Consider the following 19,537-nt stretch of genomic DNA (forward strand, 5'->3'; position numbering starts at 1 on the left):
CCCAAGGCCTTGGCAGCCCTCGTCAACACCACACCATAGGTAGCTCCCTCCTCCGAAGCCACGGTAGGAGGAGAGACAAATCCAGTGTCTGGAGAGGTGTCCAGGCCACTGGCCTCCCCAAGGTCTCCTGCCCAGTCCATGTTAGACTGACACTCCTTGGTCAGAGGGTCCTCAGACCCCTCCCAATCCTCCTCATCCCTCATCTCCTGAGATTCAGGGTCGTAATTGTATGAGGTCGGCTCGTAGAAGCTAAAATCTCCAAACGGCGTTGAGATCGGCGCCGATAGGCGCCGTCCCGACGTCAGAACCGAATGAAAGGAGGCATCGGGGACGGTGCCGGAGGGGACACCACACGGACCGACGCCGGGGGGGTTGTAAGGTCCACCGGTGACGATCCAGAGCCCGATGAAGGTCCAGCAGCACCCTGCGGCGCCGGGCCCGAAGGCGCCAACGGCGCCGGTGCCGCTGGACTCTGCGGCGCCGGGCCCGAGGGCACTGGCGGTGTCGGGTTCGCTGGGCCCGAAGGCGCCGCGGAACCCGTCGGAGGAGAAAGGGACCTCATGGCCATGAGGAAACGCTCAATCTCCTCCGGCGTCGCGTTCAGCCCAGGGACCAGAGGGTATGGGGCCGGACGCGGCGCCCGCGACTCCCGAAGAGCCGCGTGGGCGGTGTCACCCGAACCCCCGGCCGCATCGCGCGAGCGTCGGGGGGAGTCAGAAGAGCGATGATGTCTCTTCGACTTCTTATGCTTCTTACCTGACGACTTGGACCCGGAGGAGTGGCGCCGACTCCCGGAGCTGTGACGGCTCCGTCCCCGCGACCTGTCCCTCGGCCTCCCGTGGGACCGGGACCGGGACCTCACACGGCGCGGGGCCGACTGCCGGAGTTCGAGCCGCCTGCGGGACCGCTCCCGCCTGGCCTTCCTCGAAAGGGCCCGACAGTCGGGGCAGGCCTCGTCATCATGGCCAACGCCCAAACACGTCAGGCACAGGCGCTGGGGATCCGTGACCGACATGGTACGGTCGCAGTCGTCGCAATGCTTGAAGCCGGGCATCCCTACAGGCACCGTCGGAGTCGTACAGACTTCAAAATGGATTAAAAAGATCACCAAAAAACTTAGTCAAAAATGGACTAGGGTAACTGCTCTTTCCAGATCTGCGCTGGCTGGCGTGGGAAAAAGAAGAACTGACGTCAGCACCCGGAGGCGGCGTCTAAGTACTCCGACGACGTCATCACGGCGCCCACGACGCCGACGACGGACGCGGAGCCGCAGACGACGCCTACCGACGCGCAAGGGTACTGCTACGCAAAAGTTTCCGGATCCAGTCTGACGCCTGGGGATATTCTAACGTAAGGAATCTATCACTAACGTGTCTCTTTCAGATTTTTCAGACTCACCTCAAGTCACAGATCTAGGTTGAATCCATCATCAGTCTTTAGCTCACTTTGCCACCTCAGTTCAGACCCAGCTATATGCAAATCAGTCTTGACCCTGTGCCTCATGGGAACAGTCGGACCCGAACTGCCAAGCCAGGTCTTCTCTGAACCGGGAACAAGCATCCTGGGACCAGTTTCTGGGTAACAGCCTTCATCAGCCAGGCTAGCTTGAATCCAGTGGCAAAGTGAAGAAGGGACCTACGTCTGGGCATACCCTGACAACTTTGGGTGAGCAAAGCAAACACAAGGAGATGATGGACGGAGCGCTGAAACTTTTCAGACACTCAGTCACAGATCTGGGTTGAATCCATCGTCATTCTTTAGCTCACTTCGCCACCTCAGTTCAGACCCGGCTTTATGCAAATCGGTTGGGACCCTGTGCCTTATGTCAGAAATGATAGATTTCCAAGGGTTCAATGCCACTGAATTTTTCCGTTCTTTCAAAATCCGTAATATTACGAAGGACAAAGCGATACCAGTGTTGGTGGTAAACACAACAGCTGGTTTCTGTGTTCAGGCCGTGGGGAAGGGGAAAGTGGGAGAGAGTAGCTGCAGTTACACATATACGTGGAGTAAGATTAGTAGCCTGCCTTTGCTCCCACCATATAATGTCTATTTTGTTTGTGGATCTCAAGCTTATGTTTGGCTTCCTAGGGGGTGGTCAGGTATTTGTTACCTCTTTTCTGCTTCCCCCAGTGTACATAGCCCCGTCAAATTACCATAAGGACCGTCAATTGCAGCGTAGGAGTGCATACCTGCCCGGATTTAGAAGGGTTATTAACACAGAAGATCTAGATCAGACCAATACCACTTTGCAACAGTTCACAGACGCCATGACGGGTATTGTACTCTTTTGGGTCCCGGTGTCCAATAGTCTTAATATTCGTCGGCTCACAAGAGTTGTAGACAGGGTTATTATTACAACAACAGGGACACTGACTAATATCACAGCTGACCTCCAGGCTACGAGGCGGGTTGCCTTACAAAACCGGATGGTGTTAGAAGTCATCCTTGCTGACCGTGGAGGGGCCTGTTGCATCGTTGGTAGTAGCTGTTGTGTATACATACCAGACCACACCCTTAATGTGTATGCTGCCATCCACAAGTTGCACAGGCTCTCATCCGACATACACCAAGAGAATGATACTTGGACTATCTGGATGGTTCTGGGGTCTATTCATGTCCTGGGGTTGGAAGATTCTTATCTTCCTGGTTGCAATTGCTGGTATTATTTTCACCTGTTGCCTTTGCATACATTGTCTCCCTGCTTGCTGTGCTTATTGTGTAAAGACTCTTGACACCCAAACCAAAGATTTCAGTGCATGACACTAAGACCATGGTCATGATGATGCAGTATATTCAATAGATGAAGGCATTTTGGATTATTGATAATGCATGTATTAGCTCGTAGTGGTAGCCCTTATATTCTGTAACAAGTTACTTGCTCTTAGATAGTAGTGAAATGATTTAGTGAATGCTAAAAGGAGGGTCTGTTGGAATAGAAATGTTTTAGCAAATTCTTTAATCATTGCATGTCTTACGTTCGCATCTGCGGCATCATTTTGTATTCAGCCACCATTTTGAACCATGATTGAAACGAACTTCTGTCTCACTCTGTCCGCCTCCGCAGAAAGCAGCTGCAATATTTTTTGTATTTCTCCAAGGTTGAACTTAGCTTTACTAATGAATAGACAGTTTTGTCATCACATACCTTTCTTACTAGATAGGGCTGCACCCACCCTTAGAGCGGCTGGTACAGGCAGAGTAACTGGACGATGAGATAGCATGTACCCGGTCCCGGGATCACAACTAATCTTTCTGTATCTCCTTTGTTCACCAGCTACCAACTGGAAATTTCCCATTGGGCCATGTCTTTAGTTATTTTGAAGATGTCCATTAAGTGTTACCATGTTGGCGGAGGTCAGTCCCTCTGCAGCAATCTAAGGAGGCTAGTCAGACCGGACTCCACTCGAGTGTACCTCTAATAAATACCTTTGGTTTGTATTCTCTACTGTCTGACCGAATATTCATTTGTTAGGAAGGCTGAGAGGTGGTCGCGAGTGACCAGGGTGGCCGTAATCGGGTCACTTCCTTCATCGACGTTCTTAGCCTTTGATTTGCCTCTTCTTTGGCGGTATTGTGGGAGGTGACTTATTTAGCACCCATTTGTAGGAGGTGGTTCTTCTCCATTCCCCTAAGAAACCCACTGATGCTTCCTTCTAATATTGACTTATGTAGAAGCTCATTCCTTGATGAGCCACTTATTTGTAGTGTTTCCCACTTCCTCTGCCTTGTCCGTGATAGGAGTGCATTGAGCTTGATCCATACTACCACTGTGGTGGTGTTGGAGTACTTTGTTGGCTGAAGGTTGCATGCCTCCTCTTGTGGGAACTCTTTCTCCGGGTCATGCCCTCTATGAATGGACTTTTGTACTGTAAAGGTGCTTTGGCGGTCTCATTGTCCTTTTTCATGCACTGAAGGGCTTCTCTGAAAAGCATTTTTGGCATTGTGACTTGTATTGCTGCTTAAATCCTGAGACTCTAGGCCAGACATGTCGGTGTAGAGAGGTAGCCGTACATAGTTGTCTAGTGGCTCTGCCTGCAGTATCTTTGCTGAATTGAGGACAGTGTTACTAATGTTCTTGCCCTCTTGCAGCATCCGATTTGTCCTCCTTGAATTCTTCTGGCAGATGTTGCATGATTTCTTTCATCTCCCATTGTTGGGATGGTACATCTGTTTAGTAAGTAGTTTCAGTGGGCTATAAGCCATTGTGTGGCAGATGGCCCTTTGAACTTTCTATCCACCATGCCTGCCCTCTTGCTTTCCTTATCTGGTGGCGGACCTGTTGATGTGGGGTTGTAAGCCCTCTTGCCATGATTAGAGAAACTGCTGGCACATTTGCCCCTCATATAAAGTGGGGGTCCCTGGTGGAAAAGAAATACTTCTTTTATACCCTCTGAGTGATGGCCCTGGTTGCTGCTGGTTCCTTGAAAACCTCTTCATTGGTCTAGTACACTTGGCAGCATTGGGAGGAACAGTTTTTTCTTTTGATCTGGCAGGAGTGTTTCGAGGGGAGAAAAATGCCGGTTTGCTTCTCTTCAATCTGTACTCACATACGTGTTTCCCACACTCTTACTGACCATGTTGTATGAGGAGATGTAATCATGGAAAAGGGTTTTGATGGGTAGGAGTCCACCCTCTCATACTGGGAGTTACTGTAAATATCTTGCCAGTTATCTATGAATGAAATGAAATGAATGAAACTTATATAGCGCACGACTTACCCTGGGGCATCTCCGCGCTTGCTTAGGGAACCCGTCCTGGTATTCCCCTGTGAGATAACCCTGGCAGGGTATCCACAAGGTGAAAGCCAGGCATCCCACCGCGAGGGGCCGTTGTGGAGATTAAGCAAGCTATTGCCCAGAGTCACAGTGTGAACCCGTGAGTCAAGAAGGCACCGGAGCGAGAATTAACGAGTCCGTGGAATTTTGAGCCCAAGACCCGCCGAGGCGGGGAATTGAACCCTGGTCCAGGGCCGAACTCAAGCTCCAGGTCTGCCGCCTCTAACCCCCGAGCCACACTTCTCCACTTCTATAGATTCCTCCTTATGCGATGGCGGCAGATCCTTCTCCTACCTCGCCGCCATGACCAGGAACGCTCTCCCCACCAGCCTACGACAGACTCAGGACCTGCTGGCCTTCAGAAGTCTTCTCAAGACCTGGCTCTTCTACCAGTAGCGCCCCCCCCCACTAGCACCTTGAGACCCTCACGGGTATGTAGCGCGCTTTAGAAATACATTGATTAATTGATTGATGGTCCCTGGTCCTGGAACTGTTCCTCTTCTTCCATTTCGTAAATGTCTTTTACTCTTCCTTTGGCTCTGGAGTGAGTTGTGGCTCCAGTTCCTCTATTTCTTGTTCATCTGCTTGTTGTCCGCGTTTATTCACTTTTTTCAACATCAAAACAGGGGCGCCCCTTGGAGTCTACATCAGACCTTTTGTTGGTGTCAAGCCATTTTCAATGTTTATGTAGACCAGATTTTGGTTGGCGGCACTGAACTCGTTTTTGGTGGTGAGCCTGCTTTCAGCTTGAATTTTTGTCCGCTCTTTGGGTACATCATCAAGCCGGCCTTCCCCGATTCAGCTTTTTCCCTCGCATGCTTTTGATCCTTCTTCGAGTGCAATGCTAGTTGTAAGGGATTTATTCCAGTGTTGTCCTTGGTCTTGAACCTGTGGGGCTCTTTCAGCCTTCAGACACACAAAAAACGAACGCACGTTAGGTGCCCATCTTCTTGAGGGCTTCCCACCTTTCCCAAAAAAAAAAAAAAAAAATACAGGATGGCCTCACATATCCCGTAGTCGTCATGCTTCATCAACCTGAGCTCGCAAAAGAATTCTCTAGTGGCAGGCTGACCATTTCTCAAAGTGTTTTAAGAGGGGTTTTTGCTGGAAGAAGGGGAGGGCTGTCTGAATAAAAATCCCTAACTGCTGCCAAGGTATATAGTCAGCGACGGCCCGTGTAGGGCGTTCCATCGGGCGGTGACGTGTGAGGGAGTGTATAAAATACAGGAAACGGACGATTACAGGTAAGTAACGTAAACAATAAATAAAACAAATTTTGTTGCACGCCCTGCATCGCATTTGGCGTTGCAGTGCGCGCAACAAAATTAGTTTTATTTATTTTTTACGTTACTTACCTGTAATCGTTAGTTTCCCGTATTTTACACACCCCCCACCCTGCCCCTCCCCACGTCACCGCCCGGTGGAACGCCCTACACGGGCCGTCGCTGTATATAGTTAAAATATTATTTGTGGTGGTGGAGGACTGATTAAAAAACAGACGAGTCTTATTAGGTACTCCTGTCCATTCTAGGTCAGCCGTGCCTGGCCTTTCGGCATCAAGATTTTCGGTGTAGACTTGGTGTGTTATGTGTCCGAACTCCTCAGCTCGTTCCCGGTGCCCTTGTGATGTTATCGTGCTCTCTCTCCTTATGCCTCTTCTCTGGCTACATCTTAATAAACCCCTCAAGCTCCTGCTTTTCTCCCTTGGCCTCTTTGGTGTCTTCAACGATGTCCTCTTCCTCACTTGACAGGCCCCAGTCCTTAGGGACCCCTCTTTCCCTATGAGGTTGTCATGGCATAGTATGCTCACCTCTGATTCTGTGTAGCTGTGTCTTGGCAAAAACTCTGAGCAAGCTACACGCTTCTCTGAACTGAGGTCTTCTGGAAGGCGAAGGTTACACCCCTCATGACTGTCCGTTTGCGCTTACTTATGATGGCACTTTAAACAAAATGTAACTGGAGTGTGCTCCATACTCCTTTCTCATTCTCCGACACACGTGGTCTCACTGTTTGGAAGGTTCCTCGCCTCTTTGGGGTTTCTTTTCATTTTTGTGGTGTCCTTTCTACTATCCAACAACGCTGTAGCAGTTCCTGTTTTTGATGGTTTTCCTGGTTTCTCTCAGTGATTTTGAATCTCTGAGATGCAGTCTCATTCCCAGCTACTACTGAATTCCATTCCTTGCTTCAAGAGCAAACACCAGAAAAGAGAATCACAAGGACAGGCATAGCCCACACAGCAGATGGTTGAGGACACCCACACAAGAAAGAAGAGACTGTAAAGAGCAGATTCTAGACCCAACCACTAGATGCGGAATAATGCACAGTATCTGAATCCAGAAAAGATTCATGTCACAAAGCCACTGCTTAGAAGCCATCGTGTCTCCAGACTAGCTCAGAAACTGAGAAAGCCTGCAATACTTCACTGCTGCTTGCACAGAGGATAAAATATCTACTTACAAAACAGCTGAACTGTGCCTGCCAGAATAGCCTGGATACATGGGAAAAGCAAAATATAGTTTACTGAATGCCCTGTGGCAGGATATAGACAGAATGCCCAGGAACCACAACGCTCACCCCAACATATTCGACCACGGTAAAGGAGCTGCTCTAGCATCTTCACCAGTCAAGAAGGGAAGAGACTGCTCGGTCCACAACCCACTCCATGCCTGAAATGTGTCTGCACTCAAGCCCCCCTCAGCTACAGATGGACTTGAAAAGACTTCATCACACAAAATGGGACTTTGTTCAGTTGACTGTTAGCTTCTCCAGCAACGCTGTTAAGTTCCACAGGATATTGCTCCATTCATATCCCAGTCACACCTTAAATCTACATCCAATCAGTTAGCAGCGGCTTTTGGCTGCTTTGGGAGCCAAGGTTCCATGAGATCCCCCGTCACCACAAAATCTTTCAGTCACTTTGCTCTTAAAAAGGGTATATCGTAGGTACCAGCCCACCGCTGACTACACAAAACAAAAACTGTGACCCCCTAACTAGGGACCAATGATTGGAAATCCGGCACCACCAGAAACACCAAAGAGGTTTCTAGAATGTGTACCTTGTCTGGGTGGTGAGATTTTGGCATTACACTTTTGGGATTTCCATGTTCACCTTCATTTTGATCCAATGATTTAAGACTATCTTGAGGACAATGACAGAGAAAATGGGAACAATATCACTTATTAAAAAATATCCATGACCACCCAAATAGTCCTCAAAAATATTACCCTGGCCATAGGGATTAATGTCAGTTTCCCAGTGCCTGCCACAAGAGAGCACTAAACCGGTTTGGTTCTCTGACCCAGACGATAATGGGCCATTCTGATTTATTTTTACTTACCTGCAATTGAAGTCCTTTTCTTGTTATTACAGTGGAGAAAAGACATTCATGTTTTAAAATGTTATTTAAAGCTTTTCAAAATATTAAGAATGTCAAAACCATCCAAATTACAGTAAGCCTCAACAGCTTACTTCAGGGAGTTTGTACTTGAAGGGAGTAAGTGACCATTTACAAAGGAATGCGATATAGTGTGGCCCTGGGACACCAGTGGCAAATGGCAGTAGCTCTACAACTATTTCCCAGCACCTCTCATTGTCCGAAGGCCTCCAAGAAAAGCTCTCCCAGTGTATCTGCATCAATCCTTTTTGGGATCTGGAAGCACATCTTCCAAGGAGTCTGTGTCGCAATGTGGGAGTTATTTCTTTTCACTCACCAATATTGTTCTTGTTCGTACCACTAATCTGGCAACATAATCTCATCTTAACACTGCGCATTCAGGGCATTGAAGGTCCCGGATCAAGCCTCTTTCCTCTGCATGGTAAGAGCTACCTTCTTCATAGCAAGCTTGATCTCTATCTTGACGTAATGCATGATTATGCTTTGGACATTCAGATGATTGGTTTAGTCAGAAAGCAGTGTCCATTATTTTGAAGTTTTAGCTTTGGTCATTTTAAGAGGTCAGAAACCACATGGAGGCATACGTCCCCCAATTGTTTAATTTGGTGTCCGTCTGTGACATCGACGTGCTCCCTCCGGAAGCTTCCACCTTCGGTCACCATCTTTGGATTTTTTTTGTGCTTATTCCTCTTGTGTCATCTTCTTGGCGGAGGTGGGTGGGTTCGCTAGTCAACCCAGAACAGTCTTCAAGCTGCAAAACTACAGACGGGTAAGAAACTATACGTTTTGCAGCATGAATCTTTTGTAGATTCACCATGCTGTGCATAGACTTTGTAGCGGTTTGCTAGTCAAGTGGTGGCTGGGTGGAAGATGAACGCTGGTTTGTGAATATATGTAGAAAGACCTTTTGTCCCACTTGCACCTCTTTGATCATCTGAATGTCCGCACAGTAGTGGTTTGTGAACGTGTGCACTGAAGACCATGTTGCTGCTTGGCAAATGTCCGGAATTGGTGTGTTTGCTAGGAAAGCAACTGTTGCTCCTTTTTTCCTTGTCAAGTGAGCATGCAGTGCTCCTTGCAAGGTTTGACCTGACTGTTTGTGGCACAACTGTATGGCTTGTGCAATCCATCTTGCAATGGTACGCTTTGTGACTGGTCGTCCCAGAAAACTGTCTGCAAATGAAAAAGAATTGCTTTGTTTTTCTGCATTCCTGTTCTCTCAATGTAGTACATGACCACCCTTCTGGAGTCTAGGGTGTGGAATGCTCTTTCTACTTGTGTCTTTGGGTTTTGGAAAAAACTTCGTATTTGTATCGTTTGGTTAATATGGAACTTAGAAACCACCTTTGGCATAAAGTGTGGATCTGTTCTCATGACAATTCTGTCATTATGTATTTGGAAGTAGGGCTCTTGTAGTGTTAGAGCCTGCAATTTACTTACTCTATGTAGTGATGTTATTGTACTAAAAGCACTGTCTTTAGCGTGAGCATGTGTAAAGTTGTCTTGTGTATTGGTTCGAATGGCGCCTTCATCAGTTGAGCTAGTACCACGTTGAGGTTCCATGTGGTTGGTGCCATCCTCTTTGCTCCTTCAAAGAATCTATTGACCACTTGTGATGTGAAGAAACTCCTCCCTGTTTCTCCTCTCGTGTAAGTTACGATTGCTGCCAAGTGCACCCATATGAATGCGTAGCTTAGTTTCTCCTGCAGCAAATATGTCAAATATTTTAGTACTGTGGACTCCCTTGTGATCTTTCTTGAAAGTTTTCCCCTATGGCACCAAAGTGAAAAGCGTTTCAAATTTGCTGTGTAATACTTTCTTGTTGTAGGCCTTCTTGCCTCTCCGAGTACTGCCATTGTGCTCTCTGGTAGTTTGAGGTGAGAAAATTCTAACTCCTCGGGAGCCAATGCGCCAGGCTTAGGCTTTCTGGATCTGGGTGTATCACCTTTCCGTTTTACAGAGTTAGAAGGTTCTTCCTGTTGGGGAGCTTGTGCGTTCTGCCTCATGACATTTCCATTATCAGTGAGATCCAGGTTTGCCTGGCCCACTGTGGTGCTCAATCAATTGATCAATCAGGGGTTTATAAAGCATACTACTCACCTGTGTGCTGTGTGTGTGTGTGTGTGTGTGTGTGTGTGTGTGTGTGGAGGGGAGGGGGGGGGGAGGGGGATATGCAGCTCCGGCTAAGTCGAAGAGCAAGGTCTTGAGGTCCTTCCTGAAGATGTGCAGGTTAGGGGAGCATCTGACACCGAACGGGAGCTCGTTCAAGGTTTTGCCTGCGATGTATGAGAAGGCCCTTCCTCCTGTTCTGCTTATGCAGATGCGGAGTGTCTATGCTAGGGTGAGATCAGTGGATCAGAGTGATCTTTTGGGTGCATGGAAACAGACTATTGTTGAGGTATTTTGGTGCGATGTTGTGGAGGAATTTGTAGGTATGGGTGAGAAGCTTGTAGGTTACTCTCTTCTCGACCGGGAGCCCGAGTAGGTCTCGAAGGTGTTGTGTCGTGTGTTCACCCCATGGGGTCCGAGGGCGAGTCTGGCCGCGGCGTTCTGGATGGTTTGGAGCTTGGAGCTTGTGTAGAAGGGTCCTGTTGAGGCCGGCGTAGTGGGCATTTCCGTAGTCTAGTCTGCTGGTTATGAGTGCGTGGTGACTGTTTTTGTGTTGGGGGGGGGGGGGGGGGGTCCATTTGAAGATCTTTCAGAGGATGTGGAGGCAGTTGAAGCTGGTGGAGGCGACGGCATTGATCTGGCGAGTCATGATGAGAGAGGAGTAAAGGATGATGCCGAGGTTCTGCGCCTGGTCATTCGTGTGGGAGGACTCCCAAGGGCAGAGGGGCACCACATGTCGTCCCAGGTGGAGGTCGAGGGTCCCAGGTTAAGGACCTCCGTTTTCTCAGTGTTGAGCTTCAGGCAGCTGTCCTTCATCCATGCCGCGACGTCTCTCATTTCTTCCTAGAAGCTGATCTTGGTCTCTTTGGGATCCTTCGTGAGGGAGAGTAGGAGTTGGGTGTCATCAGCGTAAGATACTATGTTGAGCACATGCTGTCTGACAATGGCAGCGAGGGGGGCCATGTAGATGTTGAAGAGCGTGGGGCTGAGCGATGATGCCTGCGGTAATCCGTAGTTGATCTCTAGGTTTGGAGATGAAGTGGGGAAAATGGGGGGGGGGGGGGCGGATCATCTGGGTTCTGCCCGAGAGAAATTATATGATCCAGTTGAGGGCGGTTCCTTGTATCCCGGAGTCATGCAGTCTGGCTGCAAGGGTGTGGTGTGAGACAGTGTCGCAAGCCGCGGAGAGGTCTAGTAGGATGAGTGCTGCGGTGTCTCCCTGGTCACGTAGCATGCAGATGTAGTCGGTGGCTGCAAGGAGGGTGGTCTTGGTGCTGTGGTTGATGCGGAATCCGGACTGGGAGGCGTCTAGGATGAGTGCTCTTCGATAAAGGCAGTCAGCTGGGCATTTACGACTCTTTCGGCGATTTTGGCGGCAAACGGGAGCAGGGAGATGGGCCTGTAGTACTTCAGGTCCGTAGGGTTGGCCGTGTGCTTCTTGAGGAGGGGCTTGACTTCTGCATGCTTCCAGTTGTCAGTGAAAATGCCGGATTGGACGTAGGGGTTGATGGTCCGTCCTAGTTCGGGGGCGATGGCGGCCTTCTGGTAGATGTAAGATGGGCAGGGGTCTGTGGGTGCTCCAGACCTGGTTTTTATCATGGTCGTGGTGACGAGTTCAGCCGTGGCGGAGTTCCAGGTGGTGATGGTCGGCTAGTGGTCAGCAGAGGAGGATGGGGTTGTGAACGGCGTCTGATCGCTGAAGTGGTTGTAGAGGGTCTTGATCTTCAGATGGAAATAGGTGCTGAGCTTGTTGCAGAGTTCCTGGGATGGTGTGACATTCGTGGCCTTGCTGGAGGGGTTGGTGAATTGCTGTACGACGTTGAAGAGTTCTCTGGCGCTTGTTGGGTTGGTGTCGAGTTTGTTCTGGATGAAGGTCTGCTTGGTGTCCCTTATGAGCTGGTGGTATTCCTTAAGGGCGCTCCTATGGTGGTTTAGGTCTTCTGTGGTTTTCCGGCTTCGCCATATTTTCGAGGCGTCTGTGGATGCGCCTGGCGAGTTTGAGTTCGGTGGTGAACCAGGTGGCCCTCAGGGGCATTGTTTGGCAGGGTTGCAGAGGGGGGCGATCTTATCAGCGCATCTGGAGATCCATCAATGGAGTTCTGTGGCTGCGGAGCTGGCGTCAGTCGTGGTGGGGGGGGGGGTGGTCTAGGAGAAGGGTGGAGTTGAGGTGCTCCTCTGTGATTTTGCTCCAGTTCCTTTGAGGCGGGCGTGGTGCCGATTTGGGTGCGGTGGTGGTGTTGAAGGTGAAATGTGCGCAGAGGTGATCGGTCCAGGGGGCGGGGTGGTGTGGCTGAAACAGACATTTTGTGCTCCTGTGAAGATGGGGTCGATGGTGTGTTGACGAGCTGCTTCAGTCCGAGGTGACGAGCAAGTCCTCTCGCCCTCGGGTCCTTCGCTGACGTTGTCTTCTTCCTCGCTGGAGAGACCTAGGTCTCAAAGCGATGGTGGTAGTCCTTGACCATGCATGTTGTAATTCACCCTCCTTTGCCTTTCCTTCACCCTCAAGGATTTCAGGGTGAAGGCTGAGCACTCATTGCAGTCTTCTGAGCGGTGGTCGAGCGGCAGGCAAAGGTTACAGACCAGGTGCTGGTCCTTCTGCACGTACTTGTGGTGGCAATTGTCAAAGAACTTGAATGGTGTTTTGTCCATTACAGCGCCCAGGGAGCCCCCTGTGTGCGCAATCTGTTGGATGTCGAAGTTTTGGTTTTTTATCCTCTTCTCTGCGTCCCGATCGCTGGTTCAAAGGCTGGTGTCGAAAGTCATTTTCCTGTTCTTTCGTCAATTTTTGTGGTTTCTTCTCTCCAAAGTTCTGGAGCTCCTCGCGTCTCGATCCAGACCCAAAGGCGGAAAAAAAAAATCTGAACATGGCGACCAAAGGTGGGAGCTTCCGGAGAAAGCACGTCAACGTCACAGAAGGACACCAAATGGTGGTATGTCGACGCCCACCAGGCCATATAAAAAAAAAGAAGAAATACTACAGTTCCTAACCCAATCACTAGATGGCAGAATAATGCACAGCATAGTGAATCCAGAAAAGATTCACAGTGCAAAAATTGGTAACTGACTGGAATATTCCTTTCTACCAATGAGGTTCCGCGATTCTGAACCCGTTCAATAAAGGTCGTCGCATCTAGACGATTTTGGTATCAGCGAACCGCAAATGACGAAAGCGATATGTATGAGTGTTTGTCATAACCGATCAATGGAAACACTACGTATTCAGGGATTTCGTTTGAACCTTCGGGTTCCATTTTGTGTACGGCAGCCATTTTGTGGTTGCCCACACATAGGCCGATGACTACGGCCGAACGAGTCCTTGGGACACGTACACATTTAGCTGACTTGTGTGACCTGAACGAGTCTACTCCCTTGCCCGAGGCTGAACTCGTTGAGCCAGTTCCTTGTTAGGCAGCTGATCAGATAGAGATCAAAGAGCAGGACATTGCTGAGTTTATGGTACATGCACACACCCTTCTATCTTGTTTCTCATCTGCTTCTGTTCCTTCCTTTATGGCTTAATTACTGATTTGGGTTGAGGTCCTTTATTATGTGTTCGTCCGGCCTGTCCGAGCAGGAATGTTGGATTTTGCCTGGTCATTTCTGGTGGGCTGGACAACGAAAAATGGGTTTGTCGTCATGCGATATGTTTGAAATGTCACTGTTCGAGTGGTTTGTTTGTATGTAATAGATGCTAGCCAGGAATGTGATTTTTAGCATAAAAGACGATGCTCCGCTCTATGAATTTGTGCAGTCTCTAGCGAACCACCCGTGTTGTGCTTCGTAGACCTCTGTTCCCGGTTGCAGCCAATAAATTTGGTCTTTGACGTCACCAAGAAGTGTCCCGTGTCTGTTTGCCAAGGCAGGGGAACTCGAAGACATCGGGCGTTTTCCCTGGCGCCGCTGGGTTCTAAAACCCGGTTCTTCAGTTGGCGCCCAACATGGGGCGACTTCAGCGGTACCGGTCCAAGCCTGAAGATCGTGAGGAGCTTTGCGTGAAAATTCTGGAGAAAGGCCTGCCACTTCATCGACCCCTGTATGTCGCCGTGGTCCGAAAGTCTTTGCTGCGAGGTTCCCCGCTTTCCGACGGCTACGAAGGACTGCTGCCCTGACTGTCGCCCTGTATTGGAGCCATTAGACGATTTGTAAAGCGAGACGATAGACGGGTCTTCTGGCGACGCCATCGACATCTCAGTTAAGTATGAGTCGAGCATCTCCCAGTCCTTAGTTTTGTTTTGGTATCCCCTTGGGATTCTTTGATTTGAGACCTGCAGGACTCAAAGCCGAGGGACTCGTGTATTCGCGAGACTATCGTCTTTGATATTCCCTTGAAGTTTGAAGCTAGACTAGTGAGCGAAGATGCCTGGTCTTATCAGACTTGGAAAGATATTTTGTTGTGGTTGTAATAGGGATTCCAGATTGGATGACTCATGTCCGGTTCCTCAGATTGGAACTCAGACCTATGAGCTCTATATAAAACATGGAGTGGGCCCCATTGCGTATAATGAAGTATGGATTAGGTATACCAGAAAAGACGGTGTCCTACAGTAGCCCCGTTATGGTAGCTTTGAAACAGAGATTTTAGACAATCTCGAAGTTAAACTGTTCAAGAAGAAAGCCCGGCCGGCAATGTTTGACTCTCCTGCTTATGGCGAAAGGAAGCCAAACAGAAAGAAATTAAGTTAGCGAAGAGAAATAAACAAGAAAAAGGTATGTCAATGGTGCAAGCTGCTATACAGTTTAGGGATAACGAAGAAGAACAAGAAAGGAACAGTTGCTTAGGCAACGTAAACTGGCGGTAGACAAGTGCTATCCAGTTTTGCCGTCTCAACAGCAAGAAGTAAAGAAAGATCTTGCGAAGGATCCTTTAATGTCACACCTATTGAGTTCACCACCCCCTTATGTGCAGAGTGCTACAGCACCTCCGCCTCCTGTAGTTGCGCAACCTGCGGTTGCTTTGCCACCTGTGGTTCCTCAACAGCCAGTTCCTCTTCCGTTGGTTCCTGTTCCTTTGGTGCAGCCTTCTCAAGGGCCACCGCCTTTGCTACTTCCTACGTCTGCTACTCCTACGCCTGTATTGTCCACTCCTTCTGTTACTGCTCCTGTCCATGTTTCTGCTCATCCTGTTTTTCCTCCTGTTCTTTAGTCAACTTCTCCGTATGTTCGACAGAGAATGACCGATACTGTTGCCGGTCTCTTTTCTCCTCTTTTTGGATCATTGGGTATGTCTCCCGTTTCAGAGCGTAAGCAATTGCGTAGCCAATTGCCTGGTTCCGATGAACGGACAGTGTTGGATCACTTAGCGCGTAAATGGGTTACGTACCCTTTGCACTATAATCTCGAGTGTGTTATGGATGTCTTCCGTCAATGGGGAGCACCGACACAGCGATATGTTTTTGATATGATGTGTTCTTTCCTTCGTGAACAATGGGAAGATGGTGAGTTAGGACAAGCTCCGTCTGATTTGTTCCGTATACGGTCTGAGTTTGCGAAAGGAACTCTAGTGGGTATTGAAGTTGAGAAAGCAGTTGCGACGTTGTCGTCGTTTAGGAGTGAATCTCCTTCTCAGTGACTGTTTGAGCCCGATTCTTCAGTTAGGAGAAAGGCGCGACAATACCAGGTGCGAGAGGTTCCCCCGGTTTGGAGACCGGGTGATGCAGCTGCTAATCCAGCTATTGCGCCACACTTTCAGCGTGTCTGGGTACATGTTCCATGGAAGCGTGCTGAAGTTTTAGCCCTTAAGCAGACTTTGCCTTATGCACGTAAAAATCCTGCAGGGTACTATAAGGAATTGGCTCAGACTGCGGGATCATGCATTATGAATTTGGCTGATATAGACATGTTTGGAAATGTAGTTCCACAGCCTTTATGGGGATTGATTCGTCATACGGATCATGCGCAAGAATTAGGTGATACATGGAATAATCTTAGGGCCGCAGATGCTAGACAAGTTGGCGGTGCTAAACCAGAGGACGTGATTGCTGAACTCCCTGGTAGGATTATTGATTATATGAAGACTTTGATGCCTGCTATGCGTGTTAATTGGGACAAGTTGTCTGCGTGCAAGCAGAAGAGAGATGAAAGTGTGTCCGACTTTTTCACTAGATTGGAAGAGACGTTTGTCGACCATAGTGGTCAGGATATAAGTACGGAAGGTGGTCAACGGTAGTTAGTTGACAAGTTTGTGCATAATTTGCTGCCAGAGTTGTGTAATAAGTTGAAGGATTCTGAGAGTGCTTGGGCTGTTTCTACGTCAGCGCAGATTTTGGCTACTGCCCAGTACTACGAGAATAGAAATAAGGATGAGAAAGAGAAAGCGGATAGGAAGACTAAGGAATTGAAGACTAAAGTTCTTCTACAGCAAGCTTATCCGCCCCGTAATAATCAGCGTGATTATCAGCAACCTCAGCAATATCAGAGAAACTCGCAAAGGTTTGAGTCTTCTCAACAGCGTTTTCCTGAAGGCCCTAATCAGTGTGCGTATTTCAAAGAAGAGGGTCATTTGAAGAGTAGTTGTACGGTTTTGTTACAGCGCACGAATGGTGCTTCTAGTGTAAGAGGTCGAGGTGTTCAACAAGCTCCTATAGGTAGAGGTAGTGGTCAAAATGCGCGTCCTTTGCCTCCACAGAATTCTATGAACAGCTTTGATCAGCAGAATGGTGCGTCTGGTAGGACGGCTCAGTACTATACGGACGATTACTACATCGAAGGTGAGAATGTGGATGGTAATGATTGCTAGGACAGCCATAGACAAAGAGAGGGAGTTGTTTCAGTTCCAGTAGATCAGAATGGACCTTATGTTGAAGTGATTGCATCAGGTGTGTCAGAGCCTTTTCTGTTGGATACTGGTGCTGCGAAGAGTTCTATTATGCACTCAACTCTCAGGCGCACCTTTGTCTGACTTAACGAATGTTTCAGTAGGTTTTTCTGGCGCCCCGGTTCCGAATCAGATTTCTAGTCCGTTGTCTATTTCTGTTGGACCTTGTGAATTCGAAGCACCCCTTATTTTGACGACAGGTTGTGGTGAGAATTTGTTGGGATTGGACTTGTTGAAGAGATTGTATGCGACGCTATATTGTTCTCCTTCAGGAGTACAGCTTACATTGGGTCAGAGAGTGATCTCTCCGATGTATTTATCTAAAGATCGACTTCAACTGAATTGTCTTCTCTCCCGGATTCTCTTTGGGCTACTGGTCCGAATGATGTGGGTCTCCTAGAAATTCCGCCATATGTTGTGACGTTGAAAGCGAATGCCTGATTGCCTCGTATTCCACAATATCGGATTTCCAGTGATGGTGAAAGAGCACTTCTGGCGATCATCTATGATCTGATTGAGAAAGGTGTGATTGAGGAACCGAGAGGTAATGTGTGCAATAGTCCGGTTTTGCCTGTTCTGAAAAGAACTGATTCTTCACAGCCTCCTGTAAATAGGTTTGTGATCGATCTCCGCAAGGTGAATAAGATTGTAGTTCCGCAATTTCCTGTTGTGCCTGATATCACTGCTTTACTGACTTTGATTCCGGCTTCAGCCACGTGGTTTTCGGTGATTGACTTGAAGAATGCTTTCTTCAGCATCCCGATTGCCGTGGAGAGTAGGGATATTTTTGGCTTCTCTTTAGGAGGACGAAGTTTCCGGTTTAAGCTCTCTCCTCAAGGCTATTGCGAGAGTCCATCGATCTATAGTCAGGCTTTGAAAACACAACTTGATTCAATTGTTTTACCCGATGGTGCTGATCTTATCTAGTACGTTCATATGTTAGTTGCTGCTGACAATGAAGAGATTTGTAGAGAGGCTTCTTTGTCGTTGTTACGTCATTTGTCTGATTTCCATCATAAGGTTTCTCTTTCGAAGTTGCAATATTGTCGACAAGAAGTTACCTACTTAGGTCACCTTATCGAAGGAGGGAAGGAAACTGACCCCAGAAAGAATTCAAGCGATTGCGAAAATGAGTGTGCCTACGACAGAGCGAGAAGTACGTGCTTTTCTGGGCATTACGTCGTACTGTAGACAGTGGATCCCTAATTTTTCATTACTTGCGAAGCCCATTATAGCTCTTACTGTTAAGGAAACTCCAAATCCTATTCCTTGGACTGACGAATGTCAGAAGAGCTTTTCAGAATTACGTGATGCGTTGTGTTCGGCTCCTGTGTTGGGTACTCCCGACTACAGTAAGCCTTTTACATTGTATGTCCACGAGAGAGAGGGATGTGCATTGTCAGTTTTGACTAAACAGTTTGGCGATAAACAGTGTCCATGTGCTTATTTTTCGTCGACTTTGGATCTGGTAGCTAGAGCGTTGCCGAATTGTCTGAGAGCTACAGCAGCAGCGGCTGTTTCGATTAGACAGTCAGCTGGTTTAGTGATGGACAATACACTGATTGTGATGGTTCCACATGCAGTGGATACTTTGTTGAATCGTACCAAGACACAGCACTTAACTAGTGCTCGGTTGTCGGGTTACGAATTGACACTTAGAGAGTTATGTGCATATAAAGAGATGCAACACGTTGAATCCAGCTACGTTGTTGCCAATTTCAGTTGACTCAGATGTTGTTGAACAGCATGATTGCTTCCTTAGGACAGAGGAAGAAACGAAAGGGAGAGTAGACCTTAGGGATACTCCTCTTCCAGAATGTGATGGTACCTTATGGGTTGATGGTTCGTGCTTCAAGCTTCCGAATGGTGATACGACTGCGGCATATGCTGTTACGACTTTGCATACGATTGTTGAAGCTGCACGTATCCCACATAATTCAGCGCAAGCAGCAGAGTTGATTGCATTGACAAGAGCGTGTGTGTTGTCGAAAGGAAAACGAGTGACTGTGTACACCGATAGCCAGTATGCGTTTGGTGTGGCTCATAGTTTTGGACGTTTGTGGAAAGAACGTGGGTTCCTGACTTTGCATGGAACTAAGATTCAGCATGGTCAGTTGGTGAATGAACTTCTTGAATCTCTTACTTTGCCGTTGCAAGTTGCGATTGTGAAATTCAGTGCGCATAAGAAAGTTACTGATGATGTTGGTTGTGGTAATGGGTTTGCAGATGAAGTCGCGAAAGAAACTGCGAGAGATGTGATGAGTCGAATGTATGTTGCGGGTCCGGCGAGATGGGTTCCAGATAGAAGTATATTGAAGATACGATTGGAAGTGTGAAATCCATCCAAGCTGAAGCTACAGAGAAAGAGTTGAATGAATGGAGAGAAAGCAAGGGTAAATTGGATTTGAATGGTTGTTGGATTGAGTTGTCAGAGCATCAGC

This window comes from Lissotriton vulgaris, chromosome 9, assembly GCF_964263255.1.
Source record: "Lissotriton vulgaris chromosome 9, aLisVul1.2, whole genome shotgun sequence".
NCBI classification, from domain to species: Eukaryota; Metazoa; Chordata; class Amphibia; order Caudata; family Salamandridae; genus Lissotriton; species Lissotriton vulgaris.